This window comes from Camelus dromedarius, chromosome 1 (assembly GCF_036321535.1).
Source record: "Camelus dromedarius isolate mCamDro1 chromosome 1, mCamDro1.pat, whole genome shotgun sequence".
Classification (NCBI taxonomy): Eukaryota; Metazoa; Chordata; class Mammalia; order Artiodactyla; family Camelidae; genus Camelus; species Camelus dromedarius.
Genome location: NC_087436.1, coordinates 24221653 through 24239098, shown reverse-complemented (window position 1 = coordinate 24239098; position 17446 = coordinate 24221653). Strand labels below are relative to the sequence as shown.

Below are 17446 nucleotides of genomic sequence, written 5' to 3'. Positions count from 1 at the left end.
AATCCTTGCTGTTCCTTGGCCTGTAGCAGCACAATTCCAGTAACTCCCTCCATCTTAACAGGGGTCTTTATATGACCTTCTTCCCTGGGCCTGTGTCTCAAATCTCCCTCTCCTTCCTCCTCTCCTTTCTCATATAAGGACATCAGTCATTAGATTTAGGGCCTGTCTGAAATCCAGGATGATCTCATCTCGAGAAGCTGGGCTGTGAAGAGCGGGAGAGAGGCTGGCAGGTGGTAGGAGATGCAGACAGAGAATCTTCTTCTTTTTTTTTAATTAAAAAAAAATTTTTTTTATTTTTACTTAAGATGGGATAGACTTGTGCCTGCTAGAAAGAAAATTGTGTAGCTAGGAAAGTTGAATGTGAAGGCTAAGTCAAAATCATTGAGGAGGCAGGACATAGGTGAGAAATTAACTTCAGACAGGAAGGAAAACACCTCTCCTCAAAGGAAGGAGAAGGGAAAGGATGGCTGTAGAAGGAAGTAAGTTTGCTGATTTGATAGCAGGAAGTGAAAAGTTTTTTCATTTATTCATTCAACAAATATTTCTGAATGCCTGGCACATGGCAGGCACTGTTCTAGATGCTTGTGATACAAAGAGAACAAAACAAAGTCTCCATCTTCACAGAACTTACATTTCAGGTGGGAAGACAGAGAAATGCATATGTATGTATTTTACAATGCCAAGGTAGGATAAATGCTATGAGAAAAAATAAAGAAGCTGAAGGAGAGAGTCTTGGAGGGGTATTTTTAAATAGGGTGCCTAGATTCAGTCTCTCTGAGGTGGGAAATGAAAAAGCAAGGCATTACAGATCTAGGAGGAACATGGCAGGCAGAGGGAACAACAGATAATCAGGCCTTGAGGCAGGAGTATGCTTGGCAGCAGCAAAGAATAATAGTGAGGAGGCCCCCTGAAACTAATACAGGTTTGTAAATCAGTTACGCTTCAGGTAAAAGACAAAAAGGAGGCCAGTGCAGCTGGAGCAGAGTACGGTAGGAAGAGAGGTATGAGAATGGTGAGGGGTTCAGGTCGCAGAGGTCTAGTGGGCTTTAGTGAGGACTTCAGGTTTTTAGGATAAGAGTGGTGGGGAGCGCTTGGAAGGTTTGAGCAGAGAAGTGACATGGTATAATTTGTGAACAAATAATTTGGCTGCATGTGCTGAGTAGATGGTGAGGAGCAAGAATGGAAGCAGGGAGTCCAGTTAGGAAGTTACCAGTCAGATGAGCGATGATGATGGCTTGGACTTGCATGGTTACTGTGGAGGGGTAGGAAATAGTTGAATTGGGGATCTATTCTGAAAGTGAAGCCCACAGGACTTATTAATAGGCTGAAAATGAGATGTGAAAAAAAGTAAAAAGCCTTAAACACCTCAGACAGAACACTGGCTAAGATAGAATTGATTCCTTCAAAGAAATCCTATCCTAGGTTTATGAAGAACATTTGGATGAGGTAAGTACATAATGCAGGGAGAAGGGAAGGAAATGTGTATTTGCTAGGTGCCTATTTTTATGTGTTACCTCACTAATGCTCTCCAGTGCCTCTGGTGATATTATTATCCTTGATTTTTAGAGATAAGACAAAAATTTAAGTTAAATTTAATAATTTACTCAAGCTATAAGTAATATGTGAATTTTAACTCAAGACTGTCTAACAACTAAGCTCTTTTCACTAGCTTACACTGCCCTTTAAAAATACATAGCTGGAAAATAAAGGAAAAAACACTTTCACAGTACTAACTCAAGTTAGAAGATTTAACTTATTTTGACGCAAACAGGTACTTAGGAAAAATCAGCTTTTATTAGATAATAATTCAAAGGTATATATTCATTTGGGAGCAATTCTGAAAGACTTTTTAGGTTTTCAAGGACTTCCAAGGCTAATGGTACGTAGTTATTTCGATTTCTAATTTCACTTTCAAAAGATGTATCCCTAGTACAGTTTTTACACTTATTAGCATTTATGCCATTTGTTTTTGATGCATAAAGATAGAGAGATCCAGAGCTGGAGACCATTTTCCCTGAGAATTTGGGCAAGAGCTAAAAGAGAGAGGGGGAGAAGTTCATGAACGATTGCACATGGTGATATTCACTCTTAAGCTCTGGTAAATGAAAACTTAAGCGGGGAAAATAGCATGGGGAAAACCAGAGCAGCGGAACGCAAGGAAGCCTATCCATAGTCCCAAGTCTCTGATGTAAGATTCCTCCGTATCTTACATTCTTTCTGTCTGGGTAAGATTCTTAACAAGGAGCTGGGGGTAAAGATACTTTGTTTCTTTATATTTCTTTCTGTAAATGTTTATACTTTCTTTTCAACCCAGAGGAACATTAACACCGGGCATATGCTGAGAGTTGTTACCAAAAGCACTGAAGGAAGAGGCAGTGGGAAATGATGGAAAGGGTAATTCAGAGACTAAAGATGGCACCGTAGAGGAGGTTCAGGAGAGGGAGGTGGACCTCAGAATGCCTGTTCTACCCTCGGTGTGCAAGCTCGGGTAAGTCACTTTCTCTGAGCCTCAGGATCCTCATCTGTTAAACAGGGATAAATGAGGGTAAAAATAGGAACTACCTCATATATTTCTACAAGAATAAAATGAGATGGTCTACATAAAGTATTTAGTGAAAGGGCTCAAGAGTTTACTACTAAGTTTCACTAACAGTGTGACTTTAGACAAATGGCTTAAACTTTTTTGCCTTTTATTTCTGCAGCTATAAAATGATGAATAGAACTAGGTGATACTGCAGATTTCTTTACAATTTTACAAATATGATGTTTTGTGTGTTATTTCTTAAGGTGATAGAAAAGAAATAAATCTTTCTATGATAGCCACCAGGTGGCAGTAGTGAAGAGTTTAACTGCCATCCCATTTTTGGGGAAACAATTTTTTTCAGTGTACAGACTCAAAAAAACAACAAAAAAGTTTAATTATCCATAATCCTTATTCCCAAGGAACTACTATTAACATTTTGATGTATAACCTTCCATCCAGATTATTTCTTCACATATATATGTTACTATTTTTCAATTTTATAAAAAATGGAGATAACATTGTTTTATAAACAATTTTTTAAACACAAAAAAAAGATGAATAATTTCCATAGCAATTAATGTAGTTCTACATCATCCTTCTTAAAGGCTCCATGGTATTCCACAGAGATTTGTTTAAATCATGATTTGTTTGAACCATCCTTTACTTAGCAAACGTTGGTTGGAAAAATTTCCAGAAGTGGTGTCTGGGCTATGCACTTCTTTCTTGTAAGGCTTTTACTACGTACCAATAATTTGTCATTTTCTATGTTTTCTGTTTTTGTGTCTGGTAGAGCAAGGTTCCTTATCAGTGCCTTTCTTCAGAATTCCATTGACCTTTCTAAAGCATTTATTCTCCGTGATGAAATTTTAAATCTTTTTTATCAAAATTTGCCCCTCCATTTCCCCTAAAAAATTTTGCTGAGATTTTCATTAATTTTAAATTTATAGATTAATTTGGGGGGAATTCGCATCATTACATATGTCTTTCCATCCAGCAGTAATGGTAAGCTTCTCTATTCATTCAATTCTTCTGTCAGTAAAATTTGAATGTTATTTAGTTTCCATTTAAGTTTACATCTGGTTATTTTATATTTTTTTGTTGCTGTAATAAATATCTTTTAAAATATTTTTCTACTGGCTTTTGCTGGTATATAGAAACACTATTAATTTTAGGATTATTGATTTTTATAATTGGCCACATTACTGAACTCACCTAATGGGTCCAATATTCTTATCTATCTACTCACTCATTCTGTAAATATTCACTGAGGACTTAGAGTGTGCCAGGTACCATTCTGGGTTCTGGAAGTAAGCAGTAAAAAAAAAATCTGTTCTCAAGAGGAAATACTAAACAAATAAATATATGATAAGTTGTGATAAGTGTTAAAGTGGGGGAAGCATACTAAGAGCATGAAAAGTGACCATGAAAAATACTATTTCAGATCATGTGTTCAAATAAGCCCCCTCTGATAGGTTAGAGTTTGAGGAGAGACCTAAAAGGATGTTGCTGTTCTTGGGTTTTCCTGGTAAATATTTATATCATCATACCCTTTCCACCAGGATCCCCACGCTCCTGAAAGTGCCTGTCCAGTGGCAGCAACACCAAAGATTTAGTCTGTAAAGGAAGCTTCTAGGGTTCTCAGTGTTCCTGGATTTGATAATGGCTCCAGAGGTCCTTCCAGCCACAACCCCAGCTGGATTCTAGAGGCTCACAGAGTTCAGTGTGCTCCTGGTAAGTTTACTTTCTCCTCCCTGACCCAAATCGCAGTATCTACCTGCTTCACTAATATAAACTGCCTAAGAGAACAGTCACAAGAGACTATAATTAGAGGTTACAAACTGCTTAATAGAATAATCCCAACAGGCTATCATTAGACCTTCCTTTAAAAAAAATTAGAAATAACCCCATCATACCTCATGTGCCTATTGGCCTCTTTTAACAAGTCAAGTTCATCATATAGATTCTTTTTTTTTTCTTTTTAAAACTGCTTTATTGACTTCACAGTATATAATGAACATTTTGCCATGCAATAGGTAAAATTCTCCTGCTAACAAAATCTTACAGACTGGGTCAAAAACACATTCAACTAGAAGCTGGTAATAAGAGACCTGCCAGAAACGAATGACATCAAAAGGTTTATAACAAAGATACATCATGAACATGTAAGTTTAGGAAGCATGTGTGTTTCCCTATCAACTTAAGGGAAAACATCAGGATTTAAGGCATAAGGCAAAACTCATCTCATCATAAAGATTCTTAACCCCATAATGCTTTGTTCTACTCTAGCCTAACTTCCCACTTCATCTATTTTGATTCTTTCATTGTGCTGTCATCAGTCAAATCCTGTTATCCTTAACAACTTTTCTAAACATTCCCTTTATCATCTTACTCTAACCAAAAACCTAGCCATCTCCTGGTAATATTGCCTCCTTCCAGTACTCTTGAGTTATAGCTGTTTGTTTGTTTGTTTGTTTGTTTTAATCCTTTACCCCACCCCCCAACCAAAGTGCCTAGAGATAAGGTAGGTATCCTGCTTGCTCCCCACTGCCAATCCCCAACCTTTCTCCTTCCTTCCCAAATCCTAGTTTCCTTGAGGTGCACACCATTACAGTATAGCATGAACCTATCCAGGTGGATTGCCTGCTGAAAAAAAAAGTCAACATTTTCAATAGAATTTAAACAATACACAGAGTTTCATAACAGAAACAAAATAGTCAAAGTGTCTAGGATACAATCCAAATACTAAGCATACAAAAGACCAGGAAAAATCTCAATTCACATGGGAAATAAGATGACAATACTGAGAGAATACAGATGGTAGAGTGATCTGACAAAGGCTTTGAAGCAGCCATTTGTTGGGAGACAATTCTCCATTGATCTCTTGTATTTCTGCATGTGTTTTGGGAAGGGCATTAACAGCTTTTTTCCTGGGCTATCTTTTCAGGGATGTTTGCATAGCAAATTTTCTTGGAAGACAGAGATAATGTCTTCCTTTTGGGACAAGGGCAGATTTGTTTGCTGTCTAGAATAAAAAAGATTATGTCTTCAGGGTACAGTTGGATAAGTTCTCTAGTCCCTTATTACAAATTGGAGTTTCCCATAGAGTTCCTTTCGTATAATGAAACTCACTGCATGTACAGGTATCACCTGGTCTTCCTGGCATTACTTGGTGGGGCCTAGGGCTCAGAAAACTGGCATAACTGCTGATATTCTGCTTCCTGCTACTGCTGTGGGTAATAAATTATCCTTTGTGTCTGACTCAAGGGACTAATGTCTTCTGCCACTATCCATGAAATTGTGGCAGCCTAACTTGTTGACTTACAAATAAGGTAAAATCTCAGGTTTTTCAAAGTTCTCAACCCTGTTATAAAAATTCTCTTAACAAGCAGTCAAAAGCACTTTTAAAACCAATGGAAAAATATAAAGTATAAACAAAGAAATAGAAAATATAAAAAGGAACAAATGTTTAGTTTAGAATTTAAAAATGTAGTAGCTAAAATTTTAAAAATTCACTGGATGATCTGATTAGCAGAGTGAAGATGACAGAAGAAAGTGTCAGTGAAATTGAAAATAGATCAATACAAATTACCTAACCTGAATAACAGAGAAAAAAATATTGGATAAACAATGAATAGAATCTCGGGGACCTGTGGGATAATAAAAATAAGTGTTGAAAAATTTTTAATAAATAATGAAAAGTCTAAAGTCTGGCAAAAGACAGATACCTCCAGGTTCAAGAAGCTCAACAAAACCCAGACATAATGAACATAAAGGAATCTGTTTCCAAACACACCATCATCAAAATGCTGAAAAATAAAGACAAAGAAGAGATCTTGAAAGCAGCCAGAGAAATGCAATGTATTACCTACAGGGTAACAATAATTTGCATTACTGTGATTTCCCATTGGGAACCATGAAGTCCAGAAGGAAGTGACACAACATTTGTAAAGTGCTGAAATAAAAGAATGGTCAACACATAATAGTAAAGGCAGTAAAAGTATCTTTCAGAAATTAAGGTGAAATAGTGACATTCTTAGGTGATGAAAAACTCAAAAGAATTCATTGCCAGCAGATCTGTTTTTTTAAAAAATTGCTACAAGGACACTCTTGAGACTGAAGAGAAATGGTACTAGAAGGAAACATGGAACATCAGGAATTAAGGAAGAGCACCAGAAATGGTAAATATCTGTATAAATATAGTAGACTGTTCTCCTCTTGAGTTCATTAAAACATGTTTGATGATAAAGGCAAAAATTACAACATTGTCTGAAGTTTTTGACATATGTAGATGTAACTGATGACAACCATAACATAAAAGGGAGAAAGAAGATAAATGCCCCTATGTGGTGGTAAGGGTTCTATATTTCACTTGCAATGGAAAAAAATACTGATTCTAAGCAGATTTTTTAGAATTTAAATATTTGCATTCCTTGAACCTTGCTTTTCCTTTTGCCTGAAAAGCCATTTCCCCGTATATACTGTCAGCCCTCCCTACCTGAGGGTTCTGCATCCATGGATTCAACCAACCTTGAATTGAAAATATTTGGGAAAAAATTTCCAGAAAGTTCCAAAAAGCAAAACTTGAATTTGCCACGTGCTGGCAACTATTTACATGGCATTTACACTACATTAGGTACTATACCTGATCTAGAAATGATTTCAGCTATATGGGAAGATGTGTGTAGGTTATATACAAATAGTACTCCATTTTATATAAGGGCTCTGAGCATTTATGGTTTTTGGTATCCTCAAGAGTCCTGGAACCAATTTCCTGAGGAACTGAGTGTTTTGTACATGGTACATAGCTAGATTTTTCTTTTTATTTCAATTTCTATCTTTTAACTGAATTTTGTTGCTAGAGAAGGGAGAGCAAGAGAATGGTCATGTCTCAGGTCTCAGACGAATTCCTGGGGTAAGCCGCCAAATGAGGGTCCTTAGCTATGCACAATAAAGAATTCAAGAGTGAGCCAAAGTAAAGTGAAAGCAAGTTTATTTAGAGAGATACACGTGCCATAGGCAGAATTCGGGTTCCTCTCAGGTGAGAATGGCCCCTGGGTGTAGGGGTGGTTAGTTTTTATGGGCTGAGTAATTTTATATGCTAATAAGTGGGAGGAATATTCTAACTATTTTGGGGAAGGGACAGGGATTTCCAAGAATTGGGCCCCAGTCAAATCTAATGCCATCTTGGGCCTACTTGGTTCCAATCAGTTTTTATCATATCCTCAAGAGCTGTGTCATTCTTTTAATGGTTGTGCCCTGCTCCCTTCCTTCCTGTCTCAATTTTAATTCATATATATTTACTTTGATTCTTGATGTATTTTAAATTATTTCTACATCTTTTTTGTTTAAGTTTACCGTGCTTTTTCTGAGCTATTTTTCTATCTTTATTGGGTATTTTTTCGATTTTTTGTTCAGATTTTTAAAATTCCATTTGCCACCCTTTATTTGGAATTTTTACACTCTATATTTGTTCTTTTTAGAAGCTTTCTTGTATCTCTAACTTAAAATGTAAACAAAAGAATGATCCTTACAATCATTTTAACTCCACTGACTACTCTTCCCAATGGCTACACACTATTGTTATTCAAGATATTAGTTTTGTCCATTTTTTTAAACCACAAATCAAACTTTTTTTTTTAGACTGACAATGTTTGGATTGAAAAGTTTGTTTACCTTTTGATTCACTCACCATTCTATCTTGTACCTCAGACCATTCTTCTGGGATAATTTCTTTAAAAATTTTTTTAAAAAGCTCTCACAAAGCACTTTATGCTAGGCTTTGTTCTAAGTTCTACTTTCCTTTAACTTATTTAATCCTCATAACAATTCCATGAGGTATATACTATTATTGTCAACATTTGACAAATGAGAAAACTGAAGCACAGAGATGTTAACTTACTTGCCTAATGTCCCACAACTAGCAAATGGCAAAACAGGGATTCACACCCTCAGTAGTCTCCAAAGTAAATATTCTTTTTTTTTTTTTAATGAAGTATAATCAGTATACAATGTTGTGTCGATTTCTGGTGTTCAGCATAATAGTTCAGTCATACATATACATACATTCATTTTCATATTCTTTTTCACTATCGGTTACTACAAGATATTGAATATAGTTCCCTGGGCTATACAGTATAAACCTGTTGTTTATCTATTTTACGTATAGTAGTTAGTATCTGCAAATCTCAAATTCCCAATTTATCCCTTCCTACTCCCTTCACCCCCAGTAACTATATTTGTTTTCTATGTCTGTGAGTCTGTTTCTGTTTTGTAAGTAAGTTTTTGTCTTTTTTTTTAGATTCCACATATAAGTGATATCATGGTATTTTTCTTTCTGTGTCTGGCTTACTTAACTTAGAATGACAATCTCCAAGTCCATCCATGTTGCTGCAAATGGCATTATTTTATTCTTTTTATGGCTAATTAGTATTCCATTGTATAAATATACCACAACTTCTTTATCCAGTCATCTGTTGATGGACATTTAGATTGTTTCCATGTCTTGGCTATTGTAAATAGTGCTGCTATGAACATTGGGGTGCATATATCTTTTTGAACTAAAGTTCCCTCTGGATATATGCCCAGGAGTGGGATTGCTGGATCATATGGTAAGTCTGTTTTTACTGTTTTGAGGAATCTCCATACTGTTCTCTATAATGGCTGCACCAAACTGCATTCCCACCAATAGTGTAGGAGGGTTCCCTTTTCTCCACACCCTCTCCAGCATTTATCATTTGTGGACTTTTTGAATGATGGCCATTCCTTCCGGTGTGAGGTGATACCTCATTGTAGTTTTGATTTGCATTTCTCTGATAATTAGTGCTCTTGAACATTTTCTCATGTGCCTATTGGCCATTAGAATGTTTTCATTGGAGAATTGTTTGTTTAGGTCTTCTGCCCATTTTTGGATTGGGTTGTCTGTTTTTTGGTATTAAGCTGTATGAGCTGTTTATATATTTTGGAAATTAAGCCTTGTCAGTCTCATCTTTTGCAAATATTTTCTCCCATTCCTTAGGTTATCATTTTGTTTTACTTATGGTTTCCTTTGCTGTGCAAAAGCTTATAAGTTTAATTAGGTCCCATTTGTTAATTTTTGCTTTTATTTCTATTGCCTGGGTAGACTGCCCTAGGAGAACATTACTAAGATTTATGTTAGAGAATGTTTTGCTTATGTTTTCTTCTAAGAGGTTTACAGTTTCTTGTCTTATGTTTAAGTCTTTAAGCCATTCTGAGTCTATTTTTGTGTAGGGTGTGAGGGAGTGTTCTAATTTCATTGATTTACATGCAGCTGTCCAGTTTTCCCAATGCTATTTGCTAAAGAGACTGTCTACTCCATTGAATGTTCTTGCCTCCTTTATCAAAGATTAATTAACCAAAAGTCTGTGGGTTTATTTCGGGGCTCTCTATTCTGTTCCACTGATCCAAAGTAAATACTGCCTCTCATATATCATTTATAAATTCCTTTAATGCAGGTCTCTGAGGTAAACTCTCAGTTCTCATTTATCTTAAATGTTTCTTTTTAACCGTTGTTCTCAAACAACAGTTTTGGTAGGTACACAATTCTAGCTGACCATTATTTTCTGTCAGCACTTGATATTATTCCATTAACTTTTGGCTTCCATTAATAATGATGAGGAATCCATTGTTACCTTAGTTGCTATTCTTTTGCAAGTTATCTGACCTTTCTCTCTGGCTGCTTAAAAGATCTTTTCTTGTGAGTTCTTCAATTTCTTTACAATGTGTCATTATGCATTTCTTTTTATTTATCCTGCTTTGGTTATGCTGTGATTCTTAAATCTGTAGGTATGTGTTCTTCATCATTTCCGCAAGAGTCATAGTAATATTTCTTTAAATATTGTATCTCATTAGAACAGTGGTAACCAGTGGGAGGTAGAGGGCAGGGATTGACTGATGAGGGGCAAAAGGGAACTTTCTGGGGTGATGGGTATGTTCTATTTTTTGATAGGAGTCTGTGTTATACCTATATATGCACTTATAAAAACTCACTGGTGCATTTAAGAGTTATGCATTTTAGTGTATGTAAATTTTACCTAGGAGGAAAAAAAAACTATAAAACATATTGAACATTAGTTAATGATATACTGAATTCTTCAGGGGTGAGGTCTGCAACTTACCCAAATGGATCAAAAAATTTATTCCTTTGATAGATGGATAGATGAATGGATAGATAAGGGATACAGCAAATGTAACAAAACGTTAACTCTGGAATTTAGGTGGTAGAGTGTTCATTCCACAAATCTTTCAACTTTTCTGTGTTTGAAAAGTTTTACAAAATGTTGGGGGAGAATATTGCCTCTCCTTTATTCTTTCTATCCTTCTGAGATTACAGTTAGTTATACAATAGACTCCTTCATCCTAGCCTCCATCTCTTAATTATCTCTTTCATATTTTTAGTTCCTTGTCTCTCTATAGTATACTCCAGATAATTTCTTCAGATAAATCTTCTCATTTATTCTCTTTTCATTTGTGTCTAATTTTGAGTTTTATCATTCCAACAATTGTTATTTTTCATGTCTAAGTCTCCCCTCTCCCACCTGCCTCCCAGTCGGCCTGTTCATTGGACCTTGCTCATTTTTGTGAATACATCCTTTACTTTTTTAAACATTTGGAACAGATATTCTATACTCTATCAGTTCCACTATAATGGCCCTTGGAGTTATTTATCTATTGAATATTATTTCTGCAGATACTCACTCATAGAAGTTTGGCTTCTTGGTGCTTATACTTCTTTGACTGTGAACTCACTGCTTTACCTTAACCTTGAGAGTCCTCCTGACCTAAATTGGGGATGTTTTCTTCCAGAGGTTTTGCTTCTGTTTCTGCTCATAGCCAAGGAGCAACATATACTTAAAATTAATTCAGCTCCCATAGAGTCTTGTTTCAATGAGGGAGTCCCATGCATGGCTTTCCACTTGGCAGCGGGGCCAGGATTGCAGCTGCTACATACATATGTCCTCCTGTCTGCCTGGTGATCAATCTGGGCCAAAGGTTTGTGTAAAATATTTGATAATCTTTTTTTAATAAAGGAAGTATCTTACTCCAATTTACCAAAGATTTTTTTAATTAAAATGATGTTAAATTTTATATCAACTGCCTTTTCAGCATCTGTAAAGATCAAGACATAAAATTTTTCTCCTTTAAGTGATTTACTAAGAATTGTTTTTCTCTCCTAGATTCATTACCTGCTGTAAATCTGGAACTAGGCTCTTTAAATTTTTTCCTTTGCCAGCTGGCACAATGTTAAGCTATGTCAGTAGAGAGAGCTGGAAAGAATTTTCCTTCCTAGTTCTTTCTTGCTTTCTTGGGTGGCACTTGTAACACACATAGCTTCCCTAGCACCTCCCCACGCCCCCTCCACCTGCTTTCTGCAGTGCCTACAGCTTTTCCTTTGCCTAGGTCCTGCAGTATAGGCGGCTTCCTAATGCCTGGCTCCTACACTGGAAGTGGCTTTCTCAGCAGTGAGCTCCTACAGTATGGGCAGCTTCCCCAGATCCACCTTCAGACTATTTTGGTGCAGAGTGGCTCCCACAAGATACCTACTCAGGAACAGCTTTCTCTAGAGGGTGGATTTTCAGAAAATTCCAGAAGGTGGATTTCCAGCATGCTTCACCAGCACAGAATCAAAGCAGATTCTCTGCCAGTCAATAAGCCATGGCCTTGCCCTTCATAACAAGTTCTAGATCTCAGCCTGGAGCTGGAAGCAGGGCAAGGAACATGTTGCGGGATCTATCTCAGCTCTAGGGGTAGTAATTGCTTCTTGTATCTAGTATTCCTGTAATACTTAGAGTTCTCTTTACTCTCTACTAGGGTAATTCCTTTTTACCCCAATCCTATCATAGTTAATAATTCTTTATATTAAACTTTGCATGGTCAAATTACTATGTGGTTTCTATTTCCCAGTTGAACCTTAACTGATACTTTCAGTCATTTCTAAATTTATTGAGAATTTTTAAAAGATCTCCCAGTTTATGGTCTATCTTGGTGAATGTTCCATATTTATTTTGAAATAAATGTGTACTTTTCCATTGTTTGATGTAGTGTTCTGTAAGTATCAATTAGGTCAAGCTAATATTGTTCAAGTTCTCTATATCAACACTGATTTTTAAGATCTACTTATCTATCAAATACTGAGAGGGGAATGTTGAAATCTCAACTGTAACTTTAGGTTTGTCTATTTCTCTCTTCTGTTTTGTCAGTTTTTAATTCATGGAATTTGAAGCTTTGTTACTACATCTTCTTGATGAATTCACTCTTTTCTATTATTATGAAACATCCCTCCTTATCTCTTGTCTTGAAGATAGGCCAAATTCTTTTTCCTACAATCTTTGTCTGACACTAACACAGGTATTCCAGCTTTACTCTATTTGCACATCATTTTACTTTGAACTTATCTGTGTCTTTATGTTGATGATGCTTTTTGTAAATAGTACATAACTGAGCCTTGCTTTCTCATTTAGAGGGGTATCTTTTTAATTCCAGTGTTTAGACCACTTACAATTGATTTAATTATTGATATGGTTGATATTTGTTGAATCTACATTTTTATTTTTCCTCTTTTCTTGACTTCTTTTTGACTGATTTTTAGTATATTCCATTTTAATTCCTCTATTGGCTGCCTTAGCTATGCTTCTTTATTATTTTTGTTGTTGTTCTAAGTTTTACAATAGGCATCTTTAGCTTATCACAGTTTACTTTTATATATCATACTATAACACATATCATGGAATATACACTTTATCACTTATTAGCTGAGTGAACTTCAGAAAAGACATGTAACCTCTATGATCCTCATGTTCCTTATAGATAAAAGAGAGAATATTACTTGCTTCATAGGTATGTTGTGAAGATTAAATGAGTTAGTTTTTATAAAACACAGTAGTGTCTGACATGTTAAATACTGCATAAGTGTTAGGAAATTATTTTTATTCACTCTGTATTGGTTAGTATTAAAACATCAATCTGTGTTTTTTTTTCCTACATAATACTTTAGCCGAATCCTTATGTTTCAATTTTATTATCCCCATTATCATTAATTTCTAAATAGTTTGTAAATCTGCAGTTGTGGCTTTTGTCCTTGAACCAGTTACTTAAGAGTTTTCCTTTTGGCTTCCAAGTAAAGTAGATGGATTTCCTTTTATCCTTTTATTTAAAAAAAGAAGAAAAAAATGCTTATGTTTTTATTGTTCTAGTATCAGAGTATAACTTAAAATTGAGATTTTTCTGTGTAGTTATTTAAAAAATAAATTTTTATAAATGTGGACATTAAAAAAGTACCTTCTCTATCTGCAAGTTAGAACATTTAATACTTAAATTTCATAGTTATTTAGATCCTCTTCAAAATCATTGTCTATAGTTTGCCTTTGATGTGTCAAACACTGGAAATGCTATAAAATCAAACATTCTAAAGGGAAGGGAGAAAGAGAATGAGATAAAGAAAACAACAGAGGCCACCATGACTACACTTTGCACATATATCAAATATCTGTAAGTGTTGCTTATTCATAATTTGAGTTTATTACCTAGAAGAATGCCACTACCACAGGCACTCATCTTTAACTTACTGTCCACTACAAGAAGGCCTTCCATCCTAGCTCCCAGTGTGCCTTCATACTTTAACACATCTAGAATTTTTGAAGTCTAGGCCCAAACACCTCTAGGGAAAAAATCTGACATTCTGTTTTATCCTATGTTATTCATTAATGGTTCCGTGCTAACTTGGTTTGGTGGCTAGATTATAAATTCCTCACGGACAAAAATCATATTTTATCTTATCCCCTGCCCCAACCACTAGCACAGTGCTATATATAGAATACACAGTTAAACATAAATCCTCAATGAACGTACTTATGAAGATATGACTTGAAGAATTCTGAAACTCAGTAAACTTACCTATAAAATGTTGATGTTAATTTACTGTTTAGGTACTAAAATTAAAGTTTTTGTTATTTACAATGTACTATCCATCATATGATATTTGGGGTAGTATTAAACAGTGATATGGTAATCTGGTGGAGGCCAACAAGACCAACGTTATACTTCTCTGGGGAACTGGAGTTCTGTCTTTTAGGGAGTGGTGATTCCTGCTATCAAATGGGATGGACAGGAAACTAGAGTTGTGAGAAGAGCCCTTATACAGGCCAGTGGTTCTCAATGAGAGGGGGAGGGGACATAATTTTAACATCCAGGGGCATTTGGTAAAGTCTAGAGATGGTTCGGGCTGTTACAACTAGTATATTACTATCTGCCACTGGCAAATAATGGGCAGAAGCCAAGTATGCTACTAAACATCTTACAATGTACAGGACAGCTGTCCACAACAAAGTATTATCTGGCTCACAGCGAAAGACAAATGCTTTATGATACCACTTATATCTGGAATCTTAAAAATATAAATGAATGTATATCCAAAACAGAAATAGACTCACAGATATAGAAAACAAACTTGTTACCAACAGGGAGAGGGGAAGGGGGAGGGACAAATTAGAGGTATGGGATTAACAGATACAAATTACTATGTATAAAATAAAACAGCAAGGATATACTGTATAGCACAGGGAATTATAGCCACTATCTTATAATAACCTATAATGGAGTATAAGCTGCAAAAATACTGAATCACTATGTTAGACATGTGAAACTAACACAATATTGTAAATCAACTATACTTACAAAAAAAAAAAAAAAAGAATTATATGGCTCAAAATATGCCAAGGTTGATAAGCTCTTAAGTAGGCAAGCAAGCGAACTCTCTTTTGTCCTCCATCCTCAGGTCTGAATTTAAAGAGTGAAGTGTAGGATCTTTTCCTTGGTAATACCAGTTAAAAAATGGCTCTGCCACAGGGAGGTGGCATCTCTTCAGTAAACAAAAGTGGAAAATGAGTAGTTACATCTTGTACATAAGGTTACCCTTATTTTATGTTTTTAATATCCATTCAGTTTTTTTTTTCCTACTAGAAAAATACTTTCAAATACCCATCTTACCCTGAACCATGTATACTGTTCCAGTTGTACTGCTAAAGGATCTGAATTCAGTCTCTCCTCAGCTCTGTGGTAAATTATTAAGCAAAGGAAGGGTTCATGTTTATATTTGAGGCCAAGTGGCTTATGCTTTGGCAGCAAGTAGTGAAAAACTCCAAGGACAAAATGAATTCTCAGGAAATAGGGCTGCATAATCCATCACTTTTCCTGACAGTAGAATCTCCTTCAGGCATCAAACCTGGAGGTTCTGGGGTTATTCAATTAAGAAGAGTGACATACACTTTAGTCACATAAGGAATCTCTCAAACTGCATATTGAAAATATCAAACTCCAGATAACAATGTCAAGTGTCTACAATGATTTTTCCATCTGAGTGGTGCTGAGCTGTGTATAACTGTAAAGGGTTCAAATTAATAATCCTTCACAAGAAATTTCTCACCTCACTCACTATTCATCGTTTGCTGAATAACAATGAGCTGAAAGTCAGTAGTCAAGAGTTGACAATCTAGTTGAAAGGCACAGCATATAACCATGAAACTTAAACAGCAAAGACAGTATAAGCCCAATGAGCAATACCCAAAAAGCATATTAGATTTAGAATAAATCAAGAACATTCTGAACTGAAGTAATCAGGAAAAGCTTCAGAGATGAGACTTTTGAGCTAGAAATGGAATATAAATAGGATAAACAGGTAAGAAAAAGAATTTCTGGTGCAGGCTAAACCAAAACAGCCAGAATACAAAAAAGAAAGAGCAAGGGTCTTGAGATGCAGAGTCATGATGCTTTTTTCACCACCTTTTGAAATTACCCGATTATCCTCAGCTTTGAATTCTTCAACTGCTTTTTATCATTAAATCTTCAGATTCTATCCTTTAAATGGGATAAGTAGAGTAGATTAGAGGAATATATTTCAAGGCCCTCTGATAGTTTCTGGGATGATTAATGTTCACGGAAATAACCTCACAGATGAACATTTAGGCTTTTCCAGGCCATGGTCTGGTTTCTGTCACAGGAAACTTAATAAATGTAATTGGCATACACAGTCAACAAGGTGAGTAAACTTTCTCCTCCTGGCTAACAGAACTTGGTATATCAATAACTGCATAAAGTTTTTCTTTTACCACAACAGAAACTATTGTATAATAAGGCTTTTGCAAATTCCTGGCAACTCAGCATGCTCAGGTTCTACCACTAATTTGCTCTGACCACATTTTCATTTTATCTATTGAAATAAGCAGTTTATCTCCTTTCCTAGGACTTCTAGTGCTCTATTGTTCCCCTCATTCTATTTAAGGGACGCCATGTCCTCTCTGTAGTCCTTGTATTTGCAAACGGCATAACCATACGCTCAAACAGAAAAAAACCAAACCAAACCAAAAACCCACTCTTGTTATTACAAGACAAAACAAAGCTTTCCACAAAAAGCAGTATGTTTGCATATTTTGGACTTTTTCTATGACTCAATGAATGGTAGGTTCCTTCGTAAGAATTCATGGTAATCCAGGGATTCTTTAAGGTTGAGTGGGCTCGTCTAATAATACTGTCCTCAGATATATGGACAAAGACAACTTCCGCGTGCGCTCTGTAACATTTAATGGCTACATCACCGTCACCCAAGCACGAGGGAACAATGAGTTTTATTCTCACCAGAGACGCCGTCTAGTAACAGCTCTTGGGTTCAATGCCCTGAGGTGGTCCACCTGTGACCTGCTCAACTTCTTGGGCCCCGAACCCTGGGCACCTGGGTCCCGCGGATATCGAAATATTGCTAGGGCGACTAATAAAATTCTCTGTGCAGAGGCGGCGGGCGGCCTCGAACTCACACCTGCTCCCGGACACCCCATGCTCCTGCCAAGGCTCAAGCTCCGCGCGGCCCAAAGGTCGCTTTTAAGTGTCTCCCGCGCCCCGGGGGCTTCCAGCAGC

General features: G+C 36.2%; 1 long non-coding RNA gene across 1 annotated transcript; it reads left to right on the top strand.

The window, feature by feature from the left end:
* The first annotated feature begins 1939 nt into the window (after positions 1–1939).
* On the top strand, positions 1940–17391 carry LOC135323061 (uncharacterized). Its single transcript, XR_010384175.1, has 3 exons — positions 1940–2488; positions 4084–4255; positions 17322–17391. It is a non-coding gene; the product is annotated as an uncharacterized LOC135323061 (long non-coding RNA).
* Positions 17392–17446: the final 55 nt, after the last annotated feature.